We start from the raw sequence: 17,429 nt of genomic DNA on the forward strand, positions 1-17,429 counted from the left end.
TACAGTCTGTCAATTAATGTTATGCCCAATTGGAGAAAACTGTATAAACTGAAGAGACACAAGCATTGTGTTCCTAGCATAGCCTCATGATTCTTTTCAAGTACCAAATTAGGTAATCCTTAAAGGTAGCAAGAGTTTGAGCTTCTGTTGGTAAACCATCTAGGAGGGTGCCATCCAGAGGGAATAACCTACTTTTCATAAGTGAACCAATTCTCTGCAAAACTTGGAGTAAAATGCAGTAGGATCAGTGCTCAGAAAATATTGAACTTTTTTTACCAGCACAGCATACTTAGAAAAATAACCACCAAATTTCTCTTCTTTTCACTGCATTTTATTATTCTTTTCATTTTTTACAGAGTCATAAACAGTCATTGGTCACAAATAGACATAGCAGACATCTCTTGGGAAACCAGATCTTTTTACTGAAGAGTTAATTTTGCAAGTTTGTAAAAAATAAGAGGCGTTTTTAAAAAATCTAAACTTCAGGGGTTTATTTTCCTCTTTCTCACCTCCCCCTTTATCTAGCTTTAGTGTGTGGTAGCTCTGCAGACACAGCCTTTGCAGTGATCCTGTGAAGATAGATACATGCCACTGCTTGTACTGTTGCTGTCCCCTTCTGTTCAAAAGAAAACCATCTTCCTTTCCACTCCCAGTTGCCAACTTTACTCAAGTAAATAGTAGTTAAGCATTCCAACGTTTTTTTCCAGGAACACAGTAAAGTGTTGGGCGCTGGCAACCTGAAAACCTCGACTTGAGAACCTCTGTAGCTTGAAGCTAATTACTTCTCCTTCCACAAGTATTTTCTCCTCATCCGCTTCAGAGTGTGACCTCTTCCTTGGTAGATGGGGGAAGCGTTTTCCGGAGTCTGGGATTGGGCCTGTGTGCACTGTGGGATCTGGGCTGTGTGGCGATGCTGGGATTTGGGTGCTGGGGGTTTCATCTCACCTCCTCCAGCCCCATGGCCCCAGCCCTGCTCTCACCAGCCTTCCCCATCCTGGAGTGCCTCCCCTCCAGGGACTGAGCCCCTTGCACAGAGGTGACAGCACAAAGAATTTCCTGTGGGCAGCTGAACATTTTATTGTCTCTCCAGTTTTCTTTTGACATGGACTGGCGTGACAGGTAGCTTTGCTTTAGGGTGGCTGCAGGATTATGGCACACACCACATCAACCAGGGATACCAAACTACACTGATGGTGGTTCTTCTCTGAAGCTCCCCAGAGAAAAGGAGAAACAAAGGAACAAATTTTGTGTTCCCAACTTTAATTCCTTGATAAAATCAGTGCAAAGCTTTGACAAAATCCAGTATTAATTATTATTTAAATCTCACTAGATAAATTTGCTGGTTTTGTTGGAACTCCTTTCTGGTGTGGTGTGCAGTTTCATAGAATCACAGGGTGGTTTAGGTTGAGCTTTAAAGCTAATCTGGTTCCAACCCATCTGCCGTGGGCAGGGACAGCTGTCACTAGACCAGGTTGCTCAAAGGCCCATCCAACCTTGACCTAGAACACTTCCAGGGATGGAGCATCCACAGTTTCTCTGTGCAACCTGGTCCAGTGCCTCACCACCATCCCAGTAAAGAATTCCATAGTATGTATGCATAAGGATGCGCCTGTCTGTGGTATGATCTGGTAAAATAATCACAGGAGTGTTAGTTTATCTGCTCAACAGTTCTTCTCAGGGGCCTCATACTATACAAATGCAAGGAAAGCATGGTCTTTGTTGGAAGGTATCTACAGCTTAAAGCTTGGAGGAAGTGTGAAATGGGCATAAAGTAATTGTCATGTTTGGCATAAAGACCATCTATATTTAATAAAAAAGACACCCCAATTTTTTTTTAGAATTCAAAGGAATAAACAAAGAGCTGTTTGTGAAGATTCAGTGCTTCATTTTTTTTTAACTCTTGCCTTTATTTTGTTTTAGGTTGCTACAACTGAGTTGCCTGAGCACTGCCCTACAGAATTTTGGAGGGTCACTTCTTAATGGATTGCTGCAGCCTCTTAATTTCTCCATTGATCCTGTTCCCTGCATCGTGAGAACATTTTAGCCAGCACAGAACCTAGAAAAGTTACATGTAAGTTATTATTCCAATTCCTTTCTATTTAAAGAAAAAACGAAAGGAAAAAAAGAAGAAAAAAGATCTTGGGGAGGCAAGGTGGAGGCAGTAAATATCACACTTTAGAAAAACACTGTAAAAGCTGTAATTCAACTGCAAACATTAGGTGGTGAATAAATTGTTATTGAAGTAGTTACTTGCTTTTTTAACCTAAATAGTGATTGTCATTTTGACGGCTTTCCTAAGTGTTCTGCTACTACAGTAAACCATAGCGAGAAGTACTTAAAATAGCTCTGTTCGCCCCACTGCTCCAACTGCACTTTGTTTTCCTCAGCACCTGGCTACGTGCGTGTACGCTTACCTTGGTGTGCTCTGCCAAAGCTGCACGTGCTCCGTGCGAGCTTGGAGGCCATCACCTGCCCAACAAGACTGCAGGCACCCTTCTATTTCTCACATGATGAAATCCACATCCTTCTCCTTTCGGGTTCCTGGGCTATTTCCCTTGGAGGAGCCCTGGTGCTGCTTTGTCCTTCAGCCTGCTGCCCCAAAAGGCTCTGTAAGCATCAGCAGGATCTTCATGGCTACCTCCTGCTCCTTCCAGGTGGAATTAAGTGCTCCGCCTGACTGTGGGAGGGTAAAGAAAGCTGTGCACTCATCTACTAGGAGCAGATTGAGGGGACCCCTTCCTGTCTTCTCAACCTGGGTAGTAGTTCCCAGTGCTTGTAGTGCTTTGATTTTTCTCCCAAGAGGGGGAGCAGCTTATGGTGCTGTGCATGTATTTCATCCCTAATCCCGTGATGGCTGAGTCTTCCTGTGAAACATTCCATAGCACAGCCTGACATAGAATCAGCGGGGAGAAGCTTGTTTAACCCTTTGCAGTTTGTCAGCAGTTCTAACCCTAATTCTGTGTTCTGAGATAGGAGAAGCTTCTGGACCATTATAAGGATGGCATGGATGTGATGGCCCGTGCTCTACGGAGGACGGGACACCCCAGAGATGACGCGTTTGGGAAAAGGCTAGAGCACAACCTAATTTCATTAATTTTTAAAACAAAACCAAATATTTTTGTGGTTTAGAGGTTTTTATCTTTGAGATGGTGGTATAGAGCAGCTTGGCAAAAGGAGATAATATGAAATTGTGGTTCAGAGTGTGGCACTGTGCATGTTACTGCCTGTATTTGTTCACTGCAGTGACAAATGCATATGGTGCAGTTTAATCAGAACAGGTCAGTGAAGCAGCACTCCTTACTGGTCAGTTTTTCTTGAATGCCTACTAACACCATTTTTAATCTTAGAAACTGATCTGTAATACTACTTCTAAAAAAGTAAGAGTGTTTTGGAACCAAAGCTTTTACATTAGAAATATACCTTTTTTTGAAGTACTTTATTTGCTTGAGTGACGCTAAAAGATTTATTTAAAGCAAGAAAAGTCTATTGCAAACGGAGGACAGTGTTCTTTAATGCATATGGAAATTCAGTTTTTAAAGAGAGGAAATTTTTTTTTCTGGTGTGATGAGTATCAGAAAAAACAATGGTGAAGCCGTATGCAGTGGAGACAGTCTGGGTAGTAACAGAATTCACTGTCAAAGAGGCCGTACAGGGTGTGAGTTTGATTTCATTTTCCAAAAAAAAAAGGAGAGTGTTGCCATTTCCTTTAGGGTTTGGCATTATCTGGTGCAGTTATTAATCAAATCCCCTTTAGCAGGAATCGTCTGACTACAGGAAAATTTTGGATCTAGCTTGAAATTTGTTTTTAGTGCTTGTCTTAAGGGAAGAAGACTTGATATGAGTTGTAACAGCTAGGCAGGCAGAAAAAGCTTGTTTTTCATTAGTCCTACTTAGCACTACTCCCATGAGGTTTGGAAGGCTTATTCACAATTTTTTGCAGGGTTTTCTCATGATGTTTGAAAAGCTTATCATTAGGCATCTTGCAAATTCACTATTAAAAACACTTCCAGAGGAACTAATTTCAAAAATATCATCCTTGTTGAGGGACTTGAAAAAGCAGACAGAAATGGGAGAAAAAGCCTCTCTCATTCCAAGAAGTGCATAGGAAGTTGTGTCTTGCTTCTTGTTGTGCTCCGTATGATCACGTCTCCTTTTCAAGGAACAAAATCAAGTCTGAGGACCAAATGAACTTGAAAACCAGTGTGAGGATATAGGAGCCATCATCAAATATGTGCTTTTCCATTTTTTTCTTTCTTCTTTCTCTTTTAACTGTGGTTATGTGCTTGAGCTATGCATCATTTTTAAAACATGGTGTGTACTCTAGCTCCTAGAAAACCCATGCACCACCTCACAGGCTGTTGGCTGGAGTTGCACCCGCCATGTGTGCAGATCCACACCGGCACAGGTAGACATGAGGGCAAGCTGCTCATTGCCTGTTTGATTTCTCAGTGTTTCCCACTGTCTGGCTATTTTTGATGACAGACTGCTTGTAACAATTACCTTGTTATAGCAATTTCCATAGAAAGAAGCAGACTTTCACTTGTTAATTAGCCCTGCTGGAAAGAGCAGTTGCACAGGGTTGACCCAGCTGCAACAACTGCGTTCTTGTTGCTTTTCCCAGGGTACAGTGAGATAAACAAGTATGCCTTCCCCCCCTTGCATTTATTATTTCATTTTTATAATACTACTTGGATGCTGATTGATAAAATTTCCATAAAAATACTGAAATGTGAGTTCAGAGCAGAAAGTCCCTTGCTCATTCTGATGAACCATATTGCAAAACCCTGTTATGGTGCATGTGCCAGGATAGTAAAAAAAAAACCCATTTCTCTAGGTTCTCAGGGAATTAATCCTGGCTAGGTTAGACTGAGTGTACTGTAGTGTGGGAATACAGCAGCAGGGGAGAAGCTATGCTCTCTGCTGAGAGGCTCTCTCCATTTGTTATCCCAAACAATCACGAATGACAGAGAATGTACAGAGCTGTGCCTTGGAGCAGCTCCTGGGGCAGGGCTGCTGGCATCCTAGAGGAGGCAGGTGACTATTCCTAGCAGTGTCCATACTCTGCTCACATTTCCTGCTTTGTTTTAGCCCTGTGTGTTTTCCTCTAAAAGCAGCAAAAATAACATCCCAATTAATGTCTTTCTGCATCTCATAAAAAGACCAGATTTGTACTGCTTATCAAATACTGTGAATTCAGCAAGGGCCTATAAGTGCTTTATACAGGATGAAAGAATAAGTCAACCCAAAAGTCAGAAACTTCTGTACAAAAATTTCATATTTGCTAGGTATGAGTTCTTCAGAGTATTAAAAAAATTTTAGAAAAATTTCTTGAAATCTGTCCTATGGCCACCTCTAGGCAGATGTAAATAATGTAAAATTTTAAATATACAGATATTGATGGTTAAATGTCTGTCACCTGCCTACCACCACAGCCTGGGAAAAATGTATCTTTTTTAAAATCTGCACTTAAAGGTCAGATAACTTGACAGAATTCAGAAGGAAATCAGATTTCTGAAGGCAAAATTGTATCACTTTGGACATTGACTTATCTAACACTCCTAACTATCAGTACCAAACCCTCTTCCCAAGTGCCAGGACCAATGAGGACATTGGCAGGTTTATCTTACTGCATGAGAGATGTGGCCATGTCTGCATTTCATGATTTCTCTGGTACATTTTCCTGTTGGAGTGCTGTTCTCAACAGGGGCAAAGACACTGTTACCCATTTTATGGTACTGGCGTATCAGGACTCTGTACCTCATGCCACCAGAGGGTGTGGAGTGTCTCCCACCTCGGGGGCCTTTACAGCGTCCCATGGCATCCTTTCCATTGATCACTGCCAGCAGCACTGTGTCAGTCCCTCAATGTGATCAGGGGCTTCTCAGCATCATCAGTGCCTCTGTACCTCAACCAGGCTGAGTGGCCAGGGACAGCTTTTGATACAAGTACATCTGATGACTAAATATAATTTTATTTATATGTGCAGATGTGTGTATATATATAAAAATGAAACTTAAATATTTATAAAACTTATATATATATGTATGTGTATGTTTTCTAAAATAAAATATGTATCTGGACAAATGTACGGTCTGAAAAGCACTGGTGTGGCTTCAGGCAGGGCACATGTGTGCGGGTGGTGAGCCGATGTCCCTTCCTGGAGGTTTCTGACCAAGACCCCGGTGTTGGAGGCATCCCCATCCAAGCACACGCGATGACCACGGGCTGTGTGGCCAGGAAGAGCACTCTGCTCATGTTTAGCTGGTAACAGCAGCGAAGGACAGCGGTGTTTGTTGCAGTGTAGCGTGCCACATGAACTCGAATTACTGTGACACCTCTCGGCCTGTTGCCATTGGCCGAAGGTTTGTTTGTTCGTCACCCCAGCGGTGCCACGGGCTGCGTGGGCGCGCGGCGTCATTGATCTGTTTACTCGGCGTTTCCCATGTGGCCGCCGTGTTGTGGCGAGGACTTTTATTTTTTGCCGTGGCAGGTGACAGCGCGGGTGTGTGTGTGTGCCAGCCCCAGGGACTGAGTCACAGCCCTCCCTCTGCCCGGGGCCAGTGGCGCTTCCCCTTTCCCGGTGGGGTGAGATGCCAGCCTGTCTGCACAGGACATCTTACCAGCCTGTACATTGCTTTATTTTTTTTTTTTCCACAGAAAAGCCTGAGAGATGGTGACAGCAAGACCAACTTTCTCTGTAACCAGTGAAAAGTAAAATCCATCTCACCACATCAGTTTTGTTTTCACTGCTGGCTCAACCTCTCCTCTCCCTCTGGCAGAGCTCTGCACAGTCATTCAGTGCCCGGCTTGGGGGTGGTGTGGTTGTTAGCTCAGTGGTGTATGACCCATTTATTTTCATAATACTTAGATACCCGCGCTTCTGCAGCGTTCAGCACACAGGTCCTGCGACCTAAATCCTTGGCAGGAAAGCACACACCTGATTTCAGCAGCGTGCGTGGAGAGCAGCCGGCTCTGCCTTTGCCTTGTCAGGAGCTGCAGGAAGGTGATGCGCTTTTGGGTCTAGCGGGCAATTGATAAGCAAGGGCAGGTAAAGGTACATTTTTCTGGAGCCAGCACTTGGTCTTCGATCATTTAGTTAAATATTGATTGCTAGCTGGTAGGACATGTTTCCTGTTATGATTTACAAAGAGTTGAGAAGTAAAAGCGTTGTATTGGATCGTTTTCTTGCTATAATAACCTGCACATTCAGCGACAGCAAGATGATTAATGGCATGAGATTGTTCACTCTCATCATCTCCAGACTTGGCATCACCCTCCTGTTGGGTCTGGTCTTGAGACGGACCTTTTTTCCTTTATTTCTTTTTTACTCAGTCAGTTGAATTAGTTTTCTGCGGGTTTTCAAATGATAATTAGGTTCACGCTTGTGTTACTTTCTGTAAATTGAAAGAATCAGGCATAGGACATACAGGAGAGCAAACTGGCATCATAGTAGACCTGAGAGTTTTAGGTATAAAATTAAAGAGTAATTTGCAAAGTGACTTGAAATAAAGTGGATTTAAACACAATGAAATCATCCTTGACAGCAATTTGTTTGAAGTTCTTCTACTGTTATGAGTGTAAAGGGATTTTTTTTTAATTGCCAGTTTCTGGGTAGAGTATTCAGCATAATTTCTCACAGGTAAGTGAAGCATTAACTCCTTGTACCTCAGTAGTTTGGGCAGCAGGGGAAGAAACTGAGAGTTAGGGGGAAGGACCTTCTCTACTTCATAATTTGAAAATCAGTCAGTGGTCAGCTAACTTAGAGAAGGACTTTACCAGGCATGCTGGTACTGGGAAAACTGTATGAAAATCCAACAGAGTCCTGGACAGTAGATACGCACAGCATGTGAAAGTTGTCTTCAAAGTTTAACAGAATATAATGGCCCACTAGATATGAACTGGAAAAAAAGTTAACAGCAACTAGCTAGTTTACATCCCTTGTTAAGATGAGCCATGAGTTTTGGGGCTTTTGCATTTATATACTTTTGCTGTAGGTGTTGGAAGTGTGGGTGGCCACGAAAAAGCAGTGGTTACAATAAGATTTTCCATTTATTGCCCTTTGTGTACAACTAAAAATAAGATTCAAATGCTTCAGCATTTGTAGAGCAAGCATAATATTTCTCTTAGCTCTGATGACTGACTTGCCTGCAGCTTCGGCTCTGTCTGGTGGGTGAGTCCTAGGTTTTAATGCTTGTAAATGGGTCTGTGTTGAAAGGAGAGTCAGAGCTTACTTGTGGTGTGGTCTGGCTGTGTTAATTCATCGACTTCTTACTGGAAAAAAAAAAGAAAAAGTAGTTAGGCATAGTACATAAGTAAAAGGTGGTGATGAAAGAATTTTGGAAGCAGAATTATTCTGCTGTCTGGAAAAAGCAGCTTTGGAGAGGATGGGAAGATCTTTAAAGTTAAAACTTTCAAAACTTCACTGGTGTACCTTGAGTTGTTGATCTGGAATTTCATCTTCTAGCAAAGAAAAAGCGAAGGAGAAAAAAAAATGGAAATCTATACAGATCTGCTGAGCTTGAGAAACAAATTCTCAGGGTTAACTTTTGGCAGATAAAATCCTTTTGGTTTGCTTTTTAGGGTGACTATTGAAATACACTGTCTGATACTTTTCCAGGTAGTTGCACTGGTTAGGAATCCACTAAACCAGTTGCAGTATCTTGAACTACTAAATGTATTCTGACCACATTAATTGATATGTCAGCTCGTGGCCAATAGAAATATTAAAGAGAGATGTCAGTATATGCAGGGAAATTTGTAGCTTCATGGTGTCAGCTTTGGTGCTGTCCCAGCTTCACTCATTAGTAGCTGTGGCATTTCCAGAGAATGAGTGTGCCTGTGCATGTCAGGCTTCTTGGTCTGATGTCATTCTTGTGATGGATGAGAGGAGAGAGCATCTATCCAAGAGCTGCAGGACCAGAGGTAGAGGCTGAAAACTTGCTTTCTGCTGTGTGGCAGCTTAAGCATCACTGCTTTCTTGTCACTTCATGACCTTCCCAGCTTTGCCAGGCTTGGCAGGGTAGCAGAGGTGTTGGTCTTGAAAATCGGGCTTTGTAAGACAATACGTTTTCACTCTGACTAACACCACGTGGTGAGGAGGATGTGCGGTGCTGGGGGCACTTAGAAGCACACGCGCTTGTTCCATGGACTAGTCACGCTGTCAATGGTGAGTCTTTCATTAGGCAATATGAAATCCCTTTAAATTAGCTTGGTGTAGTCCTCCCTCTCTTCCTAGGAGGGCTCATGCCTGTCATTGCTGCCTTACTTTTGCCTTTTTGCTGAAATGTGCCTTTCTGCTCTTACATCTGTGCCTGCTTGTTGGACCAGCTCTTGCCTTGATACAAAGTACAAATGGCAAGAGAGCTGATGCGGTAATCAAGGCTTCAAATATTTCAGATGGGAACGGGCAAAACTTCAGCAATTATTAGTTTCCCCCACAGTGGTTACCTCTGTTATAATCACCTGCATGCCTCAGTCCTGTAGGTGCCCAGATGCTGACAAGGAGCGTAATCATTTGCTGTAATATTTTTCTGTGGAATTTTCCCTTTTTCAGTACAGTTGTAGAGGTGTTTTTTTTCTCCCCACCCAGCCTTCTTTTCTACTGCTGTGCCAGCTGCAGGTGAGTTCAAACCTGATGGCTTTGAAGATAATGACAGGAGAGAGTGCAACACGTGTGTCATGTGGCAGCAGCACTCCTGCGCTGATCACTGCTGCTGCTCTTTCCAGCGGGATGAGACGTGCTGGACTCTTCCAGGGGTATCGCCACACGGGCTATTTTTAGCGATGGCACATCGGGCGCATTGTGCAACTATCAGTACCCCTGCTGTGTTCTTCATTTTTTTCCCTTGTATGGTGATGAGGTTTGTAAGGTGTTTGACTTTCTCTTGAAGACGTAGAAGGATCTCTTTTGATTTTTTTTAACTACTTGTAGAGCTGCTCTGGGGAATCTGTGAAGTTGTGTTTCCTGTACACAGTTTGAAGGGAACAGTCCTACATGTGGCCACTAAATTAGGATTAGTGTAAGTGACACAAACAATGTGGTTGAGATTTTCAGCTGAAGACCTCTAGCAACCTTTTGGGTTGCAGAGCAGAACTGCTACCTTGGGAAACCCCAAGCTTGTTTTTGTTGGTTTTTTTTTTAACTTTACCACAGAAAACAAGCTGTACTCGGGCCTTTTTACAGTTGTCATAAACTCTTTCTGTGGCTCTCAGCTTCTGGGGTCCTTTGAACAGCCACCTCATGCTGTACTGGAGGTCCTGTGAGATGGGGACAGCAGCAGATGCTTTGGGATGTGGTGCAGTCTCACCGTGCAAGCAGAGCTGGACGCAGCAGTGGACTGGGGGCTTCGGTCCATCACTGCTGGAGGAGCAAGGCTGGCTAGTCACAGGCTCCTTATTGCATTGCTCGAATAATGTGAAAACATTAGCAATGGAGATTTGCTGTAATGGTGTATTTTAAGTGCGTCTCCGCTCTGCCAGCTTCACTTTTAATGCACTCAGTTAAGGAATGCTTTGGAGGTTGCTGCTAATGGATGAATCTCCCAGAAAATTGGAATTTTGAAATAAGATTGACACTTTGGAGTGAGAAATATAAATCTAATGAGAGTATTTCAGCAGAGGTTTGTAATTAGGAATGAATGGAGGGAATTTGTACACGCAGTCTGCAGAAGGGCACAATGGAAGGTGAAATTGCACCCTCTGTGCTGAATGAGGGATGAAAGCCAATGTATCAGTGTCATGGCATGACAGTGTAGAGTATAAATGATACTGTCACTGAGTGCTGCAGAAGGTATCAAGGGAATTCCACTCCAGTAAATTACATTACTTAGACAGACCTGAAGGCATTGTGTCTGAATGATTGGAGGGAAAAAAGGTTGTCAGCACAAAGCAGAAGATATTATAGAACAACTGGCTGCAGGCTTGGAAACCAGTGTTTTTCTGATGTTTACCATGCAAAGCTTTTCTGATGCTATTTTAATTTTTTTTTTGTTGAATTAGAAATGTATTGATGAAGCAAAAGTATTTTTGAGATGGTGTTTGGAGTGGATACCAACCTGCAGCAAAAGGTGTTAGCATGCACAGCTCCCATTTTTCCATTAGGAACTGGGACTCCTTCAGACTTGAGAAAAATCTAATCATGTTCCAAGCTCAAACAGTGTTTTTTAATGCATTGCTTCATTTCACTGAGGACTTCCTTTTTGGCCTGGATTTTCCTTACAGGGTAATTCTAGCATAAATTTGTAGGGAGACATGGGTTGTTACTGTTCTCACTAGCAGTGAGGGGCTGGACTGTGGTGAGCAGCAGCATATCATGGGACACAAACTTTAAGGTCTCGTTTAGAGGCGTGGTGAGGTCCATGATGCGGGCAGGTAGGAGCATGATGTCATCCTGACAAGACAGCAAAAATCCAGAGATTTACCCTTTCAACATGTATGCACTAATGCATCGCAGTGTGTTCCTCACACTGTTCTGCTTTTTGCCCACCAAACCCCACTGCTAATGCCAGTCCCAGCCACAGTGATGGTGTTGAGTGAAATAGTTATTTCCCACCATTTTATTCTCTGTAACAACCTACTACATCCACCCGCACAGGGACAGTACCTTAGAGATGGGGTTTAACTGCTTCTCTGTCTCTGACCTCACACACAGACAACACCTACAAGCTCCTGTAATTTCCTAGTTTGCTCATGGGTGAGACAGCCCAGCTCCCACAGTCCTCCCAAACTGCTGCTTGATGATAAAACATCTGTTCCCCGAAGATGCTGCATTTCATCCTGTGGTACATAATAAGCTCTGCTTGTTTTGGGGCTTTTTGTAAAACTGTAGCAGTCTTTGTCCTTCTTAAAACATATTTTCCCACTTGTCTACTGATAAAAAACATCACTGAGAGTACATGCTATAAGTAATGATAAGGGAGCAGGCTTCATTCCTCCTCTCCAAAACTTGATTTTTGGCAAAGCCCACACAAGGCAGGAGGATGGACATGGAACACAGTTTTAGCAGTCCATGAAACAGGCTTCTTCATGTGGAAACAGTGGTTCAAGTTGTGGGAGCATTAACCAGGAAATATGGCCAAACTGAAGGGTGCTGACTCTAGGAAGGTAGCAGTTCAAATGCTCCCATGAAAAGGATTCAGCCCTTAGAGCCTGTAGCTGGAAACCAAAGCATCAAACCCACAGACCATGTGGAAAAGCAGTCAGGCATCTGTGGAAAAGAAGATGCCCTGTGTGGGATGGGATTCAATAGTAGAGCAATTTAGCAGTGGGTCCTGATCATAGCCAAATGTGAGTGGGAGGAAGCAAAGTGCAATTTCCGTCTATACCTCCTGCGTTAGAACTGGGTCGGAGTGGTCCAGGGTGTAGGACTGTGTCTGTCTGTCTGTCTGGATAAAAAGGGGAATTCAGACATTAGAGATATAAAATTTGTCCTCAGACCGTCACTGTCATGGGAAACTACTATGCCTGCTTAAGCACCTGTTCGTAGTAGTATTAAAAATCCGCTGTCACTCACTTCTCCTGTGGTATTTTGTGTCAAAAACTGGCATTTTGCCACATCTGGTTTTTTTGCATGTTGGGAAAGCAAATGCTTTTTTCTTATATTTAGTGTTACTCCTGTGATCATGATCAAGCTGTGTTTTCAAAATGTGGTTCTTTGTAGTCATCCATCCACAATCCACAGAAAGTCCATTAGTTCTCACAGCTCTAGCTACTCATATGAGGCTTTTTTCCTCTTCCCATGCTTGGTCCTGTGGCATGAAAACCTATAACCAGCACCTGTGAAGTCACCAGGGCCACTTGGATGAGTGATAGGTGCAAAACTGGACTTTAAATGCTGCAAAGTGTTGTGATTGCAAGAGTGGGATAGAGCAGGAGAAGGAATGACCAAACTATGCCTTAGAGAAGACTGGGAGACTGAACAGTATTGTTTTAACCGAGAGAAATATTGAGCCTGCTCAGTCAGGTCGGTACCCCCTGGCAAATGTATTTTGTTGTATAAATGTTTCCCTGAGGTCCCAGAAGACTATCCCTATCTCTTCCTATCTTGTACAGTGGATTTCTGAATAATCAATCTTGGTGCAGGAAGGCTGTGGTTTAGTAAGTGTAGCTTGCTAACGAGTCAGTGGTTTAATCTTAATTCTCACTCCTCGTGCTTTTGATAACACAGGGCTATAAAGTTTGACATCGTAGAAACTTCTCTATAAATTCTGATTTGCTTGCCAAAAAATCAGCCTATTACTTTCAATTCCCCTGTTATCATTAGTGTTATTAAACTGACGATTGATGTGTAAAAACTGCCATTTGCATGAAGTTCACAAAACTGCAATAAAAGACACTTTTGTTCTGACTTGGTAAGGAGAGAGAAAAAAAAAACAGCTAAATAACACTAGTTCTAACAGCAGAGATGTTCATATAAAGACATGTTCTGAACAATAAGATCGTTTATCCATGTATGACATAAATACATCGGAATTTAAATAATGAGAGATCTTGTGAAATGCAGCAAAACGCACACCACTGGCATTGTGAAGTTTCCCTTCTCTAAAGCCCTGTTCTCAGGGAAAAGCAGCTTTACTTTTGCTTTGAAAATCCATTATCATAAGCCTTTTTTAAAAAAAAACGTTTGTCGTAGTGCAGTATTAAAGCAATTTTATACCCTAAGAGCAGCTCTTTCGTAAGGTAAAATGCAGTCCCATGTGTGTATGTAATTGCGGTTTATAATACTTCTCACAGCCCTAATTTTCCCAAAATTAAGAAAACCACTAACCTTTTTAGGCTTTCCTTTTCCTAATTGTTTTTTGTTCTCCCTGTCTTTCTTCCACAAAATATTCTTTTTTTAAAATCCCTGCTCAGGAGAAGAAAAAAAAAAAAAAGGCACAGAACGCTCTCTGGATTCATTGCAAAACACTGCTTGAAGGAAGCATTTTAAGAGTTTAGGTTAAAAAGTTTCTGCTTCTTTCAAACTACATGGGTGACACTGCTATTTTGGGAGACCATACCATCTGCTTGTTAACCAAAAAGCAGGGAAGATATTCCTAGTTCTAGTATAGATTTTTGGGTTGATTCCACATAAAATTCCCAACTGATCTCCTCTTGTGTTTGCCCCCTCTATAAGCTAAAGAGAACAAGGCCACTCATCTCTTCCACCTTCACAGCTTCCAAGATAAAGATGCTCAGCTTGTGGTCCTGAGTAAGGCATGGTTGTTCACAACAGACACAGTCCATCATGACGTATGGGGGCCCTAATCCTTCCCTGCAGGTGTTTATGTCACAAAAGTTATGACAAGGAGTAAAAGAGCAATATCATGCCCAGCCCCTGATGTGCCACAGGTGACTGCTACCTGTGGATGAAGAAGAAGGTATTTGGGGGAGGCTTGGATGGGTTGTGTTGGAGGAGCTGACTTCTTGTTGGTGTTTGAGTAAGAAAGGGGGAGGACACATTTCCTGGGGTTTTGCTTGCTTTGGGAGGGGAAAAAAGGCAGAAGAACAAGGTTTCCTGGCCCACAGATCAGCCATCTACCAGGTAGTGCAGGTGGAAAAAGTGCAGGAGCTAGAGAGGACAGTAAGACTGTCCTTCCCTAGGTGGAGAGGAGTGGCAGGGCCTCTAGTCCAGATGGATTGAAGGAAAAGGTTGACATGAGTAGGAGCAAGGTGGAGTCTGTGTACTTTGTCTGGTGAGTCTGTGGAAATGGCACAGGGGAACATGAAAATGTGAGAAGATGTGGTCCTCCACAGGTGATGAAGACATTTGTCTGAGACAGGAGTGATTTAAGTCTATATTATATTGCTGGAGTATCTGCAAATACATATGTATCATCGTTATAATATCTTCCTGACTGGCAAAATGTTTCATCCAATCTCTGTTGACAGAAAAGATTGCCTACTGATAATTGCTTTGCTTAAGTGTCTGATAATATGCCAGAAATGAGAGCATTCTCTGTTAGGTCATCTTTAATTATGCATGTACCACCTGTCAGCTTTAAATCTGGAGAAGATTAGTTTTCTCATTGGATTTGGAGTAGGGAAGAGAGCCTTCAACGAGAGGACTAGGCTGTTGCAAACAGTGTCTATGGGGGAGTTTCACAAGCAGTCTCCTCATCATCCCTAGTCATGGATACTGCTGTTGGCACATGCAGAAATATTTGAAATATTGCCTAAGCTCGGTGCCGTAGTGATGGGTTTCGCAGAAAGAGGATTTCAGACCATCTGTTGCGTTTTCTAGTTTTCATCTTTCCCCATTTCAGAGGGAGAGGGAGCGCTGAGGTGGGGGAGGACACATGGCAAGTCGTGGCTCCCTTGGCAGTGCTGGGAGGAAATCCCCCCCAAAAGCCATGTGAGGAGGTTATTCACTTACCACTGGTGAAAGCACACAATAAAACCAGTCAGGCCAGTACAAATATGCCAAGTTAATCGGAAATTAAGGGCTCAAAAGACTGAAAAATTATGAGGATGGTGCTTTGCAGAAAACCTCAACAGGGAGGGATGGTAAAGATCTCGGAGGATATTAAATTAACGGGGTTGTGTTACCAAGCCTACTTATAGTATTAAAAATTATATTGGAGAGGAAATTTATCTTTGTACAAAATGAGGAGGCAGTAGTTGTTTGGGAGTAGTTGAAGGGATTTTCAGTTCATGGGAGAATGCTAGCTGTGTATTTGGTACAGTAATAGATTTTAGGAATCCCCTTGGTTTTCTGGTCTCCTTTACTCCAAGGCCAGTGTGGTTGGTTGTTCTCTGAGATGCATCATTTGCACCAGAAAACAGAAAAGGTCTTTGTTAAGCTTCTCACCTGCTTTTGGCGGAAGAGAACGTCACTTGCACTGTCAAATGTTGCTGCTGTTGCTCCTTGCCTATGTATCTGAGTGGCTTGTGCTTCCCCCTCTCTGGGATTTTGGTTTTCCAGCTTCTGTCATCACTGCCTCAGCCTCCTGGAAAGAACTCCTCAGTTACACTGGTTAGCTGACACTGATCGTTTTTCTTGGTAATACCTTCATCCAGAGCTATTTCTGAAAATCTGGGATTTGGAACAGTAGGTCAATTTGTAAAACAACGAGCAAAGAGGGACAGATGGCTGTGGATACGAGAGCATGTTTCTGTTCATCTCCATTTGGCTTTTGCTGATGCTTCGTTGTTGCGCGAGCGTTTGAGGCTGTCGCTTTGCATCCGTTAAATGGTTGCTGCTCCTTTGCTTGAAAGACTGGCCTGTGGCACTTTTCATGTTCCCCCTCTGCTCCAGTGGGGCTCCAGGGCAGGCTGTGTCTGCAGAAGCTTGCAGTGCCTTTGCACCCATGGACATGGAAATGGTTTGCAAGATGAGTGGATTTTTTGCTCGAAATCTGGCTGTGTTCTTCCTGACCTTTTCTCTCAGCAGCTGCACTGGGCGAGGCTTTCCTGATGATTCCTTTGCTCAGGGTAAGGTTGCTAGACTCACCTCTCTTTGTTATTCCTGTGTAAATGATGACAACTTCTCTGTCCTCTGTTGTGCTGCAGGGTTTTGCTCAGGTCTTAGACAGATTCTGATTGATTCAGACTTGCTTCTCTCTGAGCACTGGTGTCAGCAGCATCACCTCAATGTAGCTGAATTTTACAGACTTGAAATGGAAAAGTGTGGGGGTGTGCCACAACCCTTTTTTCCTAGCTCATGATTCATTCAGCCCTTCTTTCCACCCTCCTATTTCATGCTACAGGGGTCTCCAGTCTTGCAGTGGTCACTGAAGACATCTCTTTTGTACAGGCTCCTTCATAGAATACAAGGGTGTATGCATCCCATTATCCTGGTGCTGCTGCTGAGCTGTGTAGCACCACTGGGCACTGCGGGAGGGGTCCTGTTCACTGGTTTGAGGAACAACCATACTTAACTGAATGTAGTACTTTGCTTTTGTCTCTGGAAAAAGGGACAACTAGATGAGATTTAAGAATATCTGTAAGAATTGAAATACTTACTTCAAACCATCTGAGCTCTTCTGGCTTGAGAGATGTGGCTTGCATAGTCCTCAGACCATGGCTGGTCCTGGGGGCTCTTTCTTGTCCTGTGTTTTACAAATGATTGCTTAAATTACCTAGAGCAGTTTTTCTGGAAAACCTTCCTGTTCTCAAACCTGGGATGTCCTATCTAATGACTACCTTCCTCTTTTCTCTCCTGGACTCTTCACTGGAGCTTGTCCACTGCCTTAGTCACAGGAGGGGCTTCAGCTATCCTCTCCATTTCTCACAGGGACACGCATTTAACAGTTCTCTTGTAACCTTTGGTGTGTTGATGGTTTTAGTCTTCACATGTTTTCTCTCCCTTTTCACTCCTTTAGAAACACTACAATAAAACTCTTCACGTGTCAGATTTAGTATCTGTTATAGCAGAGACTTCCTACAGGATTCATATTTTTCCTTCCATAGCAGTGCAACAGTGCTTGATAGTGAAGCTGGTGAAATTCAGA

General features: G+C 43.0%; 1 protein-coding gene across 3 annotated transcripts in view; it reads left to right on the forward strand.

Annotated features, from left to right (window-relative positions):
• Positions 1-17,429, forward strand: part of BACH2 (BTB domain and CNC homolog 2) — a 183,946-nt gene that overhangs the window by 102,261 nt on the left and 64,256 nt on the right. For all 3 annotated transcript variants that reach the window (XM_082302287.1, XM_082302286.1, XM_082302288.1), the window contains exon 4: positions 1,921-2,071. The gene's annotated coding sequence lies outside the window, so the exon portion shown is untranslated. The remainder of the gene's footprint in view (positions 1-1,920; positions 2,072-17,429) is intronic.

The sequence above is a fragment of the Coloeus monedula genome (genome assembly GCF_965178545.1).
Source record: "Coloeus monedula genome assembly, chromosome: 2".
NCBI classification, from domain to species: domain Eukaryota; kingdom Metazoa; phylum Chordata; class Aves; order Passeriformes; family Corvidae; genus Coloeus; species Coloeus monedula.